This window comes from Pristiophorus japonicus, chromosome 1 (genome assembly GCF_044704955.1).
Source record: "Pristiophorus japonicus isolate sPriJap1 chromosome 1, sPriJap1.hap1, whole genome shotgun sequence".
Lineage (NCBI taxonomy): Eukaryota > Metazoa > Chordata > Chondrichthyes > Pristiophoridae > Pristiophorus > Pristiophorus japonicus.
The window spans coordinates 385,642,317-385,657,897 of record NC_091977.1 but is presented as its reverse complement, the minus strand read 5'-3'; positions in this window follow the sequence as shown (position 1 = coordinate 385,657,897).

Sequence of the window (15,581 nt, the reverse complement as noted above, 5' to 3'; positions counted from 1 at the left end):
ATTACAATCCAAACATTACATTTTGAACACACAGTTCTTTGGCCCTGTGGCCTGTTCTCGTATACATAGGTTAGCTTTAAACTTTTCTACTGCACCTTGGCTGAGATATGGGTTGTCCTCTGCCTTGGGGATGCTTCGTCCAGGGGACGCCAGCAGTGTGGACGGGGAGTCCTCCATGTCAACTGGGCTGCGCTCGCCTTGTGTTGGTTGTTCCTTGTGTGCATCCCCTGTGGTGTCGTCGCTCACAGTGTTCTGGAGCTGGGGTGCATCTGTCGCTTCGTCGCTCCCGGAGATCCAGAGCGGGGGTGCATTGGTGGCTTCGTTGCTCCCGGAAATCCAGATCATGAGTGCATTGGAGGCTTCTTCGCTCCCAGAAAACCGGAGCTGGGTTTCATCCGTTGCTTCGTCGCTCCCGGAAATCCGGAGCAGAGGTGCATCGGTGACATCACTGCTCCCGGGGTCCCGAAGCTGGACTACGCTGGTTGCATTGGCGTTTTGCCTCTTCTTCTGCTGGTGGTAGCGGGGGCTTTTGCCTCACCCTTCATCATCGGATGAGCTGCAGCCACTGCTGTCCGCCGTGGACAGTAGCCGTCTTTTGCCTCTCATTTCTGCAGGAGGCCTCTTGGCTTTGACTTGCAGGCCGTCGCCTTCTTGGTGACGTGCTGCCATCCCTGTTTCTCTTCTGCTTCTGCTCCCTCCTCTTCCATGGACTCGGTGTCTCGGGGGGGAGTTTCACTGCTGGGTGTTCGTGTCTGGCGGCTTGCCGTGGCAGACTTCCCATCCTCCTCTCGGTCAGTGTCGACTAGGGCGCTGGTTTGTTCACACGGTGTCTTGGAGGGGAGGGAGGTGTAGGTCTCCTCTGGGGCGTTGCACTCCTCAGCTTTCTCCTCACATGTCACCATATTCTTTGCCGCCTGCGCATAGCTGAAATTGTGCTTGGGCCAGGCCTTGTACAGATGTCCAGCTTGACCACAAAGGTTGCAGCACTTGCTCTCTTTGCAGTCTTTTGTCTGGTGTCCTTCCTTCTTGCAGTTGCGGCAAATGATTGCTTTGCAACTTGCCGCCACGTGGCCTGCTTTCCCGCAGGTTCGGCACACATTGGGTTGTCCGGTGTACACCATGTAGCCCCGACTTCCTCCGATGGCGAAGCTGAAGGGGGAGGTGCAGGATGGTTCCTCTGGCGTCCACTTTCAAGGTGACCTGGATCTGGCACTTGCTAGTCCAAATCCCATGGAAGTCCTTCAGGTCGATGCTGTTTCGTGCCCCATCGACATACCTGGCGAGGAATGTCAGCACATCAATGACTGAGATCTAGGGATTGTACATATGCACTGTGATAATGCACTTCCTCTGCGATGGGAAGGTGAACAATGGTTCCCAAGTCAGCATTGATCGCAGTGGTTCTCTCGCCTCCTTCAATCCCTTCAGGAATTTCAGGCATTGGGTGACGTTTTTGAAGGTTACATCAAAGTAACCTCTCTTCGGGATGTCCTGCAAAGCGAGAGACGGCCAGGTCAGTAGCGTCTTGCGGGTGCCATGTTAGTGACTGAGCACCTGCATTGTTGCCCTGGTGTCCCGCTGAAGCACCACACAGACAGTCTGCATACCGTTCGCCCACACGGAGCAGACTACAGACCGCCCAAAAGTCCAACATTGGTAGCATACTGCCAACATACCACCGGACCTGCACACCATCTGAAAAAAGGTGCTTTTATGCCGATGGTATGTTGGCGATGTGTAAACTACAATGTTCTTCCCCACCCTCCCCCCTCCGCTCCCAGCGATCTATTCCTCCCCCCAGTGATCTATTTCTATCCCCCTCCAGAGACATAGTCCTCCCCCAGTGATTTAGTTCCCCCCCCCCCCAGAGATCTAATCCCCCCCAGAGATCTATTCTGCACCCCCCCCTCCCCCAGAAAAACAATAAAAAATCTACACTTACCTGTGATCTGACGTCGGCAGTCTCTGGCCTCCAGACAGCTCTTCTCAGGTGGGTGATAGGGGGGGTCAGAGGTCGATGGAAGAGCACACGTGCGCAGAACTCAGGACCCAAAGAGTCCCGAGTCCCAAACAACTTACCCTGCACCACCAGAGCAGACTGGAGCACTCTGCTGACGCACCGCTCAGGACTGCCCGGACCAATGTTGCCAGCGGCACCGGGCGGTGAAGATTGACCGACCACCGTGAGACCGCTGAGAATTGGGCAGTCCACCAATTTTGGCCCCGTGGTATACTAGGTTGATTGGAGGAAATTTCTGCCCATCAGTACTGGATGTCAGACAAACAGTCTGACAATTTAGAGAGAGTGGAGGGGTTGCGAGAAATGGTGGTGAAGTGAGCAGACATGTGGAAACTGATGCCGTGTTTTTGGATGATATCGCCGAGGCGCAGCAAGTAAATGAAAAGTAGGAGGGGACCAAGGATAGATCCTTGGGGGACACCAGAGGTAACGATGTGGGAGCAGGAAGCAAATACATTGCCAGTCATTCTCTGGCTACGAGTAAATAGATAAGAATGGAACCAGGCAAGTGCAGTCCCACCCAGTTGGACGAATGTGGAGAAGCGTTGGAGGAGGATAGAGTGGTCAACCATGTCAAAGGCTGCAGACAGGTCTAGAGGGACGAGGAGGAATAGTTTACCTTTGTCACAGTCACATAGGAAGTCATTTGTGACTTTAATAAGAGCTAGGTGAACTGTGAAGTAAACCTTTTCCTTTGTAAATTTGAGTGTATGGTAAGACAGTTGCTGGAGTCAGAGTGCTGAAATTTTCTTTTTCAAATATATATAATCAAGAGATCTATATTTTGAAGTGTAATAATTATGTTATAAGTGAAGCAAATAACAGCTCATTGCAAGCTGCAGTCTGATCTGAGAGGAAGAAAGATATAATTGAACAGACACTCATAACCATGTAAGTTCAGGTCATGTGCGAATGCAACTGAATAAAGTGTAAAGTATTTGGTGGCTGGAGAGCCCCTTTAGTATCACACGCAAATAAATCTGGTGTGTTACCAAGGGAGCCTGTAATTTGAAACGGTGTCTATTCCTAAAAATACACTTTTAAAGAATCTGTTACAGAGTCTGGCTATATAGTATCCAGGTTCTTCAGAATTCACATGAGGAAATCAAGGAACTGGCTGTTTGAACCAGGAGCAAAGTGCGATAGTTTTGTAAGTTGGTTTGCAGTGTGGTGATGCTTGGCATTCAGTGACGCAGGAGTCAAACTGTGATTCTCCCCACAAGGAGTTTTGGATCTTGGCTCTGTCTCTCACTCACCAGCAGGAGTGTGCATGGACCTGTGCCGAGGACCTGTGTCCTACTGCCTTCCCAGCATATTGACGCCACAGATGGCAGAGGCTTAAAAAACTAAAGCCATAGTTTGAGCTGCTCACATTACGTTATGATCTACCAACTCATCATAGTGAGGCACTCCTCCACCATTGGGGAGGAAAAATCAAGCCCCCAAAAAGCTCTAGTGCATTTATTCATGCTCAGTTACACGCTAACATCAGCACAGAACAACGAATAGGTTGTCTGTTTCTCCGTCCCCTCCCTTCCCCTGTGTGCTGGGGTTGAATAAATGAGTTAAAAAAGTGGATATTTAAAGGTTAACTATGCAAAATCCAAGAAACATGATTCTCACTAATGCTGTACATTAATGTGTGAAAATGACTGTATCTTCAGTCCTCTTAAAGTGATGTTGCAGCAGTAGGTAACTGAGACCCACTTAGGCTAGAGTGTGACAGACACCAACAGGTGGAGCTTGGGTTTCTTGTACTGGAGCAGCTGCATGCACTGCCTGACTATTGCGAGTCAAGATTACCTCTGACCCCAGCTGACTATTAATCTTGTATTAATGGCTGTAAGATGAAGCAGAGTTAATTAAAGAACTTCCAAGGGATGCGGTGGGGTTGCCAGGTGGGAAGGTGGTGGCTGGAATGTGCCGACGCAGTTTACATGGAAACAGCTGCACTTTTTCTTTATTTAGAATGCACTTGGAGTTTAGGAGAAAAATAAGCAGAATTTTTTTTTAAGTGCCACTATATACAAGTGATATATTATAGCCCAAGGTGACATTTTAATTTGAAAAGCACAAAACGTAAGATTGAATAAGTGCATCACACCAATTATAAGCTGGTTTTGCTTCTAATTAGATCTAATTTTAGATGAATCGCAAGATGGCTCCAGCTGCAGTTTATTTCAGCCGGTTCTAAAACTGTCAGAGACTCAGCAGCAACAAAGAATAATAGCACAGACGGAGACACTCACAATAAGGGCTTTGGAGCTGTGAAAAGAAGAATGAGATTCAGTTGTGCACATTGAGTAGTGAACTTTAGTTGACACAGAATCATCTTGCACCCAAGTTTGCCAAATGTATACCATTAAAAAAGGTAACATTTTAGGGCTGGATTTGGGGCTTTTTGGATTTCAGGGCATTAATCGTGGTGGGGCGTTAAAGTTAGTGCCTGAAAATAGTTTGTGCCTTTGATTGCAAGTTTCCAAAGCTTCTGTCATTAAAGAAGTGGCCATTTTGTGCAAGCGCAGTGTTTTTTTCCCCGCGGTCGCAAACGCTAATGCAGGGCACGGCAGCTTCCTGCGCGCATGTGCAGATAAAGCTCCCAACTTCATCCACTTCTGCAGAGATGGAGGAGCAGGAGGGAAGGCAGCATGCCAGGCGCTTCAGAAATGAGGCAAGTGAAGCCTTAGTCAATGCAGTGAAGAGGAGGTGATCCTCACTCCCTCTTGCTGGGGGAGACAGGTCACTTCCACCTGTGTTTAAGAGGCTGTGGAGGGATACAGCAGAGGAGGTCTCTGCTGCAGACACTGTGCCCAGAACTGGCACTCAATGCCTCCTTTCCTTCTAACATGAATCTCACACATTATGTGAAGTATTTCATGCATATGGTCCCCCTCAAAAGTCTTTCTGTCTGTGGGGTGGGTTCGATGCACATGAACTCACTAATTTACATCCTTCCTCGCAATACACTCCCATTGCTGCTATGGCTCTCAGAAAGATCACCTATGTTACATTCCTCCACCCTCCTAGCAATCGCTCACGAAGCTCATGCAACATTGAAACAGATTGAACGGAAGCCACTGGGACATTCACACAGTCTCACCTATTGTACTATGGTAGGCATATATGCCACAGCAGGAGAGTAACCCATTCTGAATCCTTCCTGTTTTTCTCTTTGCATTCAAAGCACTCCCACAACAGGAGGGAGCAGCTGTGCACAGGTTGGGGGTCGCCTCAAATACACAAACTGAATGATGTTGAGAAACGGGTGTCGGCCCTAATTGGAGTAGCAGCTCAGGCAGTTGCCGGGAGCAATGCTAAGCCCCCTTCAGATCGTAAGGGTATGTAAATGGATAGGGCGCCTGAAGAGACTTCATTGAGTTGTATAATGAAGTGGTGGTGGCCTTCAAATGAACATGTGCAATGCCACCATACTGATTGTAATATAGCTCCCCATAGTGGACTACAGCTCCACCTAGTGGACTACTGTGGTAATGCACCTCCTGATATATAATAAAAAAGGTTCATTGACAAGGTCCCATGATGACAGTTTCCAGTAAGAGCCATCATGTGTAATGTGTGTGCTAGTGATGTCGTAAAGAATCTATCACATTGGTGATGAGGAAAGGATAATCGGATTCCCCAGCTGAAATTTTTGTTGGTGGATGATCCAACTAAACAACAGAGAGATTTTGAGAGGTTCTTTGTTTTGCAGCACAGCAAAAAGTCGAAGATAAATTTTGTAAAGTCCTTACTCTACAGCATGAAACCACACGAGGCACATTCCAGTAACAAGACCACTCAGTGACCTTAACTCTTTATTACAGCACTCCAGAAGTGATGATCTTGCGTGGGACCTCCTTTTATATACCTGAGTGATCAGGTAAGGAGTGTCTCCCACAAGTTCACCCACTGTGGTCAAGGTGTGCATCTGTGTTGAGTGTATACAGTAATACAGTGGTGTTACATTGTAGTTACAAACATGACATCACCTTCCCCCCCAAAAAATCTTATTGGGATCATAGGTTTAGTCTTTCAGGTGGTCTGCGCTCCCTTGTGGAGCGCCGCAGTTGGGGCTCTGGTTGTTGGACACTGACGTGAGTGTCTGTCATCTGTGGTGATTCCGGCCTGTCCGGGCTGACCTCAGGGACTGTACATTCCTCTGATTGCTCTTGTTGCACGTTCACTGGCGGTGGTGTGAGCTCCATTTCATGGTCTTCTTCAGGTTCCTCCGTGTTATTGCTGAACCCTTTTTTTACTTGGTCCAGATGCTTACGGCATATCTGGCCATTGTTGAGTTTTACCTCAATGACCCTATTCCCTTCTTTGTCAGTTACGGTACCCTCGAGCCATTTGGGCCTCATGGCGTGATTGAGGATGAATACAGGATAATTTATTTCTATACATCTCCCCCTCGAATTACGGTCATGGTACTTGTTTTGTGCCTTACGCTTGCCCTCAACTATGTCGGTCAGGACTGGGTGGATGAGGGACAACCGAGTTTTGAGTGTCCGTTTCATGAGTAGCTCTGCGGGCGGGACCCTCGTGAGCGAGTGCGGGTGGGACTATAGGCCAGCAGGAGGCGCGATAGGCGGCATTGTAGGGAGGGTCCCTGAATCCTGAGCATCCCTTGCTTAACAATTTAGACTGCACGTTCCGCCTGGCCATTGGAGGCTGGCTTGAACGGCGCAGTCCTGACATGGTTGATGTCATCGCCCGACATAAACTCCCGGAATTCATAGCTCATGAAACACAGGCCATTATCACTAACCAGGATGTCCAGCAAGCCATGAGTTGCGAAGATCGCACGTAGGCTTTCCACGGTGGTGGATGACGTGCATGAATTCAGGATGATGAACTCGATCCATTTCGATTACGCATCTACAACGATAAGGAACATCTTCCCCATGAACGGGCCCGTGTAGTCAACGTGAATGTGTGACCATGGCTTGCTGGGCCATGGCCACGGGCTGAGCGGAGCCTCCCTGGAGGCATTGCCCAGCTGGGCACATGTCGTGCACCTGCGAACACAGTGTTCCAGGTCTGAGTCAATTCCGGCCACCAAATGTGTGACCGGGCAATGGCCTTCATCATCACAATGCCTGGGTGCTCACTGTGGAGTTCCCTGATGAACGTCTCCCTGCCCTTCTGGGGCATGACTACCCGGCTGCCCCAGAGTAGGCAGTCAGCTTGGATGGAGAGCTCATCCATCCGTCTGTGGAATGGTCTAAACTCCTTAGGGCATGCTCCGTGTGCGGGCGCCCAATCGCCAGTCAGGATACATTTCTTAATCAGGGATAGAAGGGGATCCCTGTTTGACCAGATTTTGATCTGGCGGGCTGTGATAGGGGAGCCTGCACTGTCGAAGGCATCGACAACCATGACCATCTCAGCGCTTTGCTCAGCTGCCCTCTCGGTGGTGGCCAGTGGGAGCCTGCGAATGCGTCAGCGCAGTTTTCAGTGCCAGGCCGGTGCCGGATGGAGTAGTCAAAGGCCGCTAGCGTGAGAGCCCATCGCTGTATGCGAGCTGATGCATTGGCATTGATAGCCTTGCTGTCTGACAACAGGGATGTGAGTGGCTTATGGTCCGTCTCTAATTCAAACTTCCGACCAAAGAGGTACTGATGCATTTTGTTTACACCATAGACAAATGCAAGCGCTTCCTTCTCAACTATCCCATAGCCCCGTTCTGCTTGAGAGAGTGACCTGGAGGCATAAGCCAAGGTTGTAGCTGACCCTCAGCATTACCCTGCTGCAACACGCACCCAACCCCATAGGACGATGCATTACATGTCATAACTAAACTTTTACAAGGGTTGTACAGGGTCAACAACTTGTTTGAACACAGTAGGTTTCGTGCCCGATCAAAAGCCCGTTCCTGACAGTCCCCTCCAAATCAATCGCAACCCTTACGCAGGTGCATGTGTAGTGGCTCCAACAACGTGCTCAAGTTCGGCAGAAAGTCCCCGAAATAGTTCAACAGTCCCAGGAATGAACGCAGCTCCGATGTGTTGCAGGGCCTGGGTGCTCGTCGAATCGCCTCTGTTTTGGATTCGGTGGGCCGAATCCCATCTGCAGCAACCCTCCTGCCCAGAAACTTAACCTCGGGAGCTAAAACATGCATTTAGACTTCTTGAGTCGCAGGCCTACCCGGTCCAGTCGGCGCAGCACCTCCTCCAGGTTGTGGAGATGTTCCTCGGTGTCTCGACCCGTGATGAGGATGTCGTCCTGGAATACGATCGTTCCAGTGATGGATTTAAGCAGGCTTTCCATGTTGCATTGAAAAATCGCGGCCGCTGATCGAATGCCAAAAGGGCACCTGTTATATGCAAACAGTCCCTTGTGCGTGGTGATGGTGGTCAGTAGTTTAGATTCGTCGGCCAGTTCCTGGGTCATATAGGCTGAAGTGAGATCCAACTTGGTGAACAGCTTGCCGCCTGCCAGCATGGCGAAGAGGTCCTCCGATCTTGGGAGCGGGTATTGGTCTTGTAAGGTCACCCGATTGATGGTGGCCTTGTAGTCGCCACAGATCCTGACAGAACCATCCGCTTTAAGAATGGGGACGATGGGGCTCGTCGCTGAATTCAACAGGTGAGATGATGCCCTCTCGCAATAGCCGGTCCAATTCGCTCTTGATTTTCTCCCGCATCACATACGGCACCGCTCTGGCTTTGTGGTGCACTGGCCTGGCATCCAGGGTGATGTGTATCACTACTTTAGTGCCTTTTAAATTCCCGACGCCTGCTTGGAAAAGTGATTCGAATTGTTGTAGGACTTGTGAGCACGAACTTCGCTCCACCGAGGACATTGCGTGAACATCCCCCCATTTCCAGTTCATCTCGGCTAACCAGCTCCTCCCCAACAGTGCGGGACCATTGCCCGGGACAATCCAGAGCGGCAGCTGGTTCACTAAGCCATCGTGCGTGACAGCCAACATTGCACTGCCTAGCACCGGAATGATTTCTTTGGTGTAAGTCCTTAATTGTGTCTTGAAACGTTCTAATTTGGGTCTACTGGCTTTGAGTGGCCATAGCTTCTCGAATTGTTGAACGCCCATGAGTGACTGGCTGGCCCCCATGTCCAGCTCCATGCATACTGGGATACCGTTCAATAAAACCCTCATCATCATTGGTGGCGTTTTGGTGTATGAACTGTGAATATTCGCCACATGGACCCGCTGAACCTTGGCATCCATCGATTTGCCCCAAAAGTCATCCTGCCTCACAGAACCCTCTTCTGGTCCATCTGACTCATATATCAGTCTGGTTGCAGGCTTTCTGCACATACGAGCTAAATGGCCACTGAGGTTTCAGTTTCTGCAGACAAACTCTTGAAATCTGCAAGACCTGGCTGAGTGTTTTCCCCTACACCTCCAGTACGAGTTAAAGTTTCCCTTGTTGGGAACAAAGGGACTATGGCCAGGAACTCTGACTGTCCTTCTGACTGCTCTTAAGTACCCTATTAGTAGGTGTCAATGGCCCCATCCTGGGCCGCATTTTCCACTGTGATGGCGTGAACGTCCGTTCAGCCTGCCATTGTCTCTGTTGAGGTCCTACTCTGGGGTCTATTACTGCCTGATGAATGTCGGACTGCCCCTGCCTGCCCGTGGGGCTCTGAGTAGCAGTGAGGATGTTGACTCCCTGATCCATCGCCGCATTGGAGGCAGAATTGCGCGCGTAAATCATTTTCGTCTCTTCCTCCCCCGCCATGAAAGTCTGAGCCAACAATGCCACCACTTCCAAGGTCAAGTTCTTGGTCTCAATTAACTTGCGAAAAATTCCCACATGACCGATACCCTTGATAAAGAAGTCCCTTAGCATCTCCCCTCTGCAGGCGTCTGTGAACTTACAGAGGCTGGCCAAGCGCCTGTGGTTTGCTACAAAGTCCGGTATGCTCTGTCCTTCGCGACGTCGGTGGGTGTAGAATCTGTGTCGAGCCATGTATGTGCTGCTCGCCGGCTTGAGGTGCGCCCCAATCAACTTGCTAAGCTCTTCAAAGGTTTTGTCCGACGGCTTTTCGGGTGCCAGTAAGTCCTTCATGAGTGCATAAGTCTTTGGCTCGCAGCTGGTCAAAAGATGAGCCCGACGCTTGTCGGCCGCTGCATCCCCCAGCCAGTCTTTTGTGACAAAGCTCTGCTGAAGCCTCTCAACAAAATTGTCCCAGTCTTCCCCAACACAGTACCGTTCATCTGTGCTACTGGTGACCATTCCCGTGGGTCATGAATTCACGTTTCTCGTCACCAATGTAAAATCCTTATTCTACAGCATGAAACCACACGCGGCACATTCCAGGGACAAGGCCACTCAGTGACCGTAACTCTTTATTACAGCACTCCAGAAGTGATGACCCTGCGTGGGACCTCCCTTTATACATAAGAATTTGGAACAGGAGTAGGCCATCTAGCCCCTCGAGCCTGCTCCGCCACTCAACAAGATCATGGCTGATCTGGCCGTGGACTCAGCTCCACTTACCTGCCCGCTCCCCATAACCCTTAATTCCATTATTGGTTACAAATCTATCTGTCTGTGATTTGAATACATTCAATGAGCTAGCCTCAACTGCTTCCCTGGGCAGAGAATTCCACAGATTCACAACCCTCTGGGAGAAGAAATTCCTTCTCAACTCAGTTTTAAATTGGCTCCCCCTGTATTTTGAGGCTATGCCCCCTAGTTCTAGTCTCCCCGACCAGTGGAAACAACCTCTCTGCCTCTATCTTGTCTATCCCTTTCATTATTTTAAATGTTTCTATAAGATCACCCCTCATCCTTCTGAACTCCAACGAGTAAAGACCCAGTCTACTCAATCTATCATCATAAGGTAACCCCCTCATCTCCGGAATCAGCCTAGTGAATCGTCTCTGTACCCCCTCCAAAGCTAGTATATCCTTCCTTAAGTAAGGTCAACAAAACTGCACGCAGTACTCCAGGTGCGGCCTCACCAATACCCTGTACAGTTGCAGCAGGACCTCCCTGCTTTTGTACTCCATCCCTCTCGCAATGAAGGCCAACATTCCATTCGCCTTCCTGATTACCTGCTGCACCTGCAAACTAACTTTTTGGGATTCATGCACAAGGATCCCCAGGTCCCTCTGCACCGCAGCATGTTGTAATTTCTCCCCATTCAAATAATATTCCTTTTATTGTTTTTTTTTTCAAGGTGGATGACCTCACACTTTCCGACATTGTATTCCATCTGCCAAACCTTAGCCCATTCGCTTAACCTATCTAAATCTCTTTGCAGCCTCTTTGTGTCCTCTACACAACCCGCTTTCCCACTAATCTTTGTGTCATCTGCAAATTTTGTTACACTACACTCTTTCCCCTCTTCCAGGTCATCTATGTATATTGTAAACAATTGTGGTCCCAGCACCGATCCCTGTGGCACACCACTAACCACCGATTTCCAACCCGAAAAGGACCCATTTATCCCGACTCTCTGCTTTCTGTTAGCCAGACAGTTCTCTATCCATGCTAATACATTTCCTCTGACTCCGTGTACCTTTATTTTCTGCAGTAACCTTTTCTTTGGCACCTTATCGATAGCCTTTTGGAAATCTAAATACACCACATCCATCGGTACACCTCTATCCACCATGCTCGTTATATCCTCAAAGAATTCCAGTAAATTAGTTAAATATGATTTCCCCTTCATGAATCCATGTTGCGTCTGCTTGATTGCACTATTCCTATCTAGATGTCCCGCTATTTCTTCCTTAATAATAGCTTCAAGCATTTTCCCCACTACAGATGTTAAACTAACCGGCCTATAGTTACCTGCCTTTTGTCTGCCCCCTTTTTTAAACAGAGGCGTTACATTAGCTGCTTTCCAATCCGCTAGTACCTCCCATGAGTCCAGAGAATTTTGGTAGATTATAACGAATGCATCTGCTATAACTTCCGCCATCTCTTTTAATACTCTGGGATGCATTTCATCAGGACCAGGGGACTTGTCTACCTTGAGTCCCATTAGCCTGTCCAGCACTACCCCCCTAGTGATAGTGGTTAACTCAAGGTCCTCCCTTCCCACATTCCCGTGACCAGCAATTTTTGGCATGGTTTTTGTGTCTTCCATTGTGAAGACCGAAGCAAAATAATTGTTTAAGTCTCAGCTATTTCCACATTTCCCATTGTTAAATCCCCCTTCTCACCTTCTAAGGGACCAACATTTACTTTACTCACTCTCTTCCATTTTATATATCAGTAAAAGCTTTTACTATCTGTTTTTATGTTTTGCGCAAGTTTACTTTCGTACTCTATCTTTCCTTTCTTTATTGCTTTCTTAGTCATTCTTTGCTGTCGTTTAAAATGTTCCCAATCTTCTAGTTTCCCACTAACCTTGGCCACCTTATACGCATTAGTTTTTAATTTGATACTCTCCTTTATTTCCTTGGTTATCCATGGCTGGTTATCCCTTCTCTTACCGCCCTTCTTTTTCACTGGAATATATTTTTGTTGAGCACTATGAAAGAGCTCCTTAAAAGTCCTCCACTGTTCCTCAATTGTGCCACCGTTTAGTCTGTGTTCCCAGTCTACTTTAGCCAACTCTGCCCTCATCCCACTGTAGTCCCCTTTGTTTAAGCATAGTACGCTCGTTTGAGACACTACTTCCTCACCCTCAATCTGTATTACAAATTCAACCATACTGTGATCACTCATTCCGAGAGGATCTTTTACTAGGAGATCGTTTACTATTCCTGTCTCATTACACAGGACCAGATCTAAGATAGCTTGCTCCCTTGTAGGTTCTGTAACATACTGTTCTAAGAAACAATCCCGTATGCATTCTATGAATTCCTCCTCAAGGCTACCCCATGCGATTTGATTTGACCAATCGATATGTCGGTTAAAATCCCCCATGATTACTGCCGTTCCTTTTTCACATTCCTCCATTATTCCCTTGATTATTGTCCGCCCCACCGTGAAGTTATTATTTGGGGGCTTATAAACTATGCCCACCAGTGACTTTTTCCCCTTACTATCTCTATTCCCCACCCACAATGATTCAACATTTTGTTCATTATAGCCAATATCGTCTCTCACAACTGCCCTGATATCATCCTTTATTAACAGAGCTACCCCACCTCCTTTCCCTTCTTGTCTATCTTTCTGAATTGTCAGATACCCCTGTATGTTTAATTCCCAGTCTTGGCCACCCTGCAACCACGTTTCTGTAATGGCCACCAAATCATACCCATTTGTAATGATTTGTGCCGTCAACTGATTTACTTTGTTTCGAATGCTGCGTGCGTTTAGGTAGAGTGTTTTAATACTAGTTTTTAAACCATGATTTTTAGTTTTGACCCCTTCTGCAGCCCCTTTATATTCATACATATTGTCCCTTCCTATCACCTTGTGGTTTACACTTACCCCAGTGCTACTCTGCTCTGTTGCCTCCTGCCTTTTGCATCCTTTCTTGGGGTTCTGTTCATCTGAGATCTCACCCACTCTAACTAGCTCAGAGCCCTCTCCTGGGTTCCCATCCCCCTGCCAAGCTAATTTAAAGCCCTCCGAACCGCACTATCAAAACCACCCGCGAGAACATTGGTCCCGTCTCTGTTGAGGTGTAACCTGTCCGACTTGTACAGGTCCCACCTACCCCAGAAGCGGTGCCAATTGTTCAGGAAACTAAAGCCCTCTCTCCTACACCAATGCCCCAGCCACGTTTTTATCTGACTAGCCTTCCTATTTCTACCCTCACTAGTACGTGGCACTGGCAGTAATCTCGAGATAACCACCTTTGAGGTCCTGGCTTTCAATCTTACTCCTAGCTCCCTAAACTCAGCTTTCAGGACCTCACCCCTCTTTCTACCTATGTCGTTGGTACCATTGTGGACCACAACCACTGGCTGTTCCCCTTCTCTCCCCAGAATGCCCTGCAGTCGCTCAGTGACATCATTGACCCTTGCACCAGGGTGGCAACACACCATCCTGATGTCACTTTTGCTGCCGCAGAAGCGCCTATACCTGAGTGATCAGGTAAGGAGTGTCTCCCACAAGTTCACCCCCTGTGGTCAAGGTGTGCATCTGTGTTGAGTGTATACAGTAATACAGTGGTGTTACATTGTAGTTGCAAACATGACAAATTTCAAGCACACTGTTGTCATTGTCAAAGTCTAGATGGACATACCTATGGGAATAATAGGGTGCTTGGGTGAGTTCCATTGCGATGGAGAGACTTTTGGAGCGTATGTGGAGCAGCTAGAAAAGTTTTTCACCGCAAATAGTATCATTAAAGTCCCCGATGCTGAAAACCGTAACCGGGTGGTGTTAGAAAGAAAACAGTTTATTTTCTTGACCAAAACAGGCCCCGAGGTGTATGAAAACCTGAAAAATGTGCTTGTTCCCATCAAGCCAAAGGCCATGCCACTGACACAGATTCTAACCAAGTTAGAGCAGCACTACAATCTTGAGCCACTGAAAATTGCTGAAAGTTTTCATTTTGGAATATGAGATCAATTAATTGATGAGAGTATCAGTGAGTACGTTGTAGCATTAAAAAAGCTATCCATGCACTGTCATTTGGGAAACTTTCAGGATGGAGCATTGACTGAACGCTTTATTTGTGGGATGAAAAATGAAGCGATCAGTTGTTGACAACCCCTAACTTGACTTTTGATTTAGCTTGTCAGACAGCTATGTCGATGGATATGGCCGACCAATACACCCGAGAATTTCACGCCATTTCCAGTCATCAGACAACTGAGGTGAATCGTCTGCAAGTTAAATGTAAAAGGCAGTTGGGCCCCAAGGCCTCAGCAACTGGCTAAGGTAACAGTACCTTGAAGTCATGCTATCGGTGCCTGGGATAACACATTGCTCAAAAGTGTCCATATGTGAAGGCAGAGTGTTCTTCTGCAAAAAAACTGGGTATCTTGCGAAGGCATGCCGACTGAAGAGTAAACCAACTTTCAATGCTATAAGTAGAAATCACCAGACACTACATAGCATTGAAGACAAGCAACAGGATAAGGAGGTTCTGGAGATACAGATCATCAGGAGCATAAGGGTACCTAACAGCGATTCACAAAGTATCATCATCCAAGTAGATGATGCAGGAACCAGGATACCCATGGAAATCAACACTGGTGCATCCATGAGCGTAGTACAGGAATCACTATATCTCAACAAGTTGTGGGATTTTCCAGTGGAGAAAATGAAGATAGAGCTGCGAGGCTACTCAGGAGAGCAAACTCCTGTTGTCGGACATATCACCGTACTGGTAAAATACAAGGTTCAGTTTCAGAGCTTGCCTCTCACAGTAGTGTCAGGAGACAAGCCTGCCTTACTAGGTAGACATTGGTTGGGATCACTGAAGCTAGACTGGAGTGAGATTTTTCATGTCGAAACAAAATTTGCATAAAAAGATGATGTCATCAAACAATATCCGAAGGTGTTCTGAAAAACAGGCAGTCCAATCCAAGGCTTCAAGGTGAGTGTCAGAGTGCAGAAGGACGCTCGACCAGTTTATTGCAAGCCACGTCCTGTACCATATGCACAAAGAGAAAGTTGAGCAAGAACTCAAAAGACTAGAAACTAAGAACATTATCTCTAAGGTAGTAGAAAGT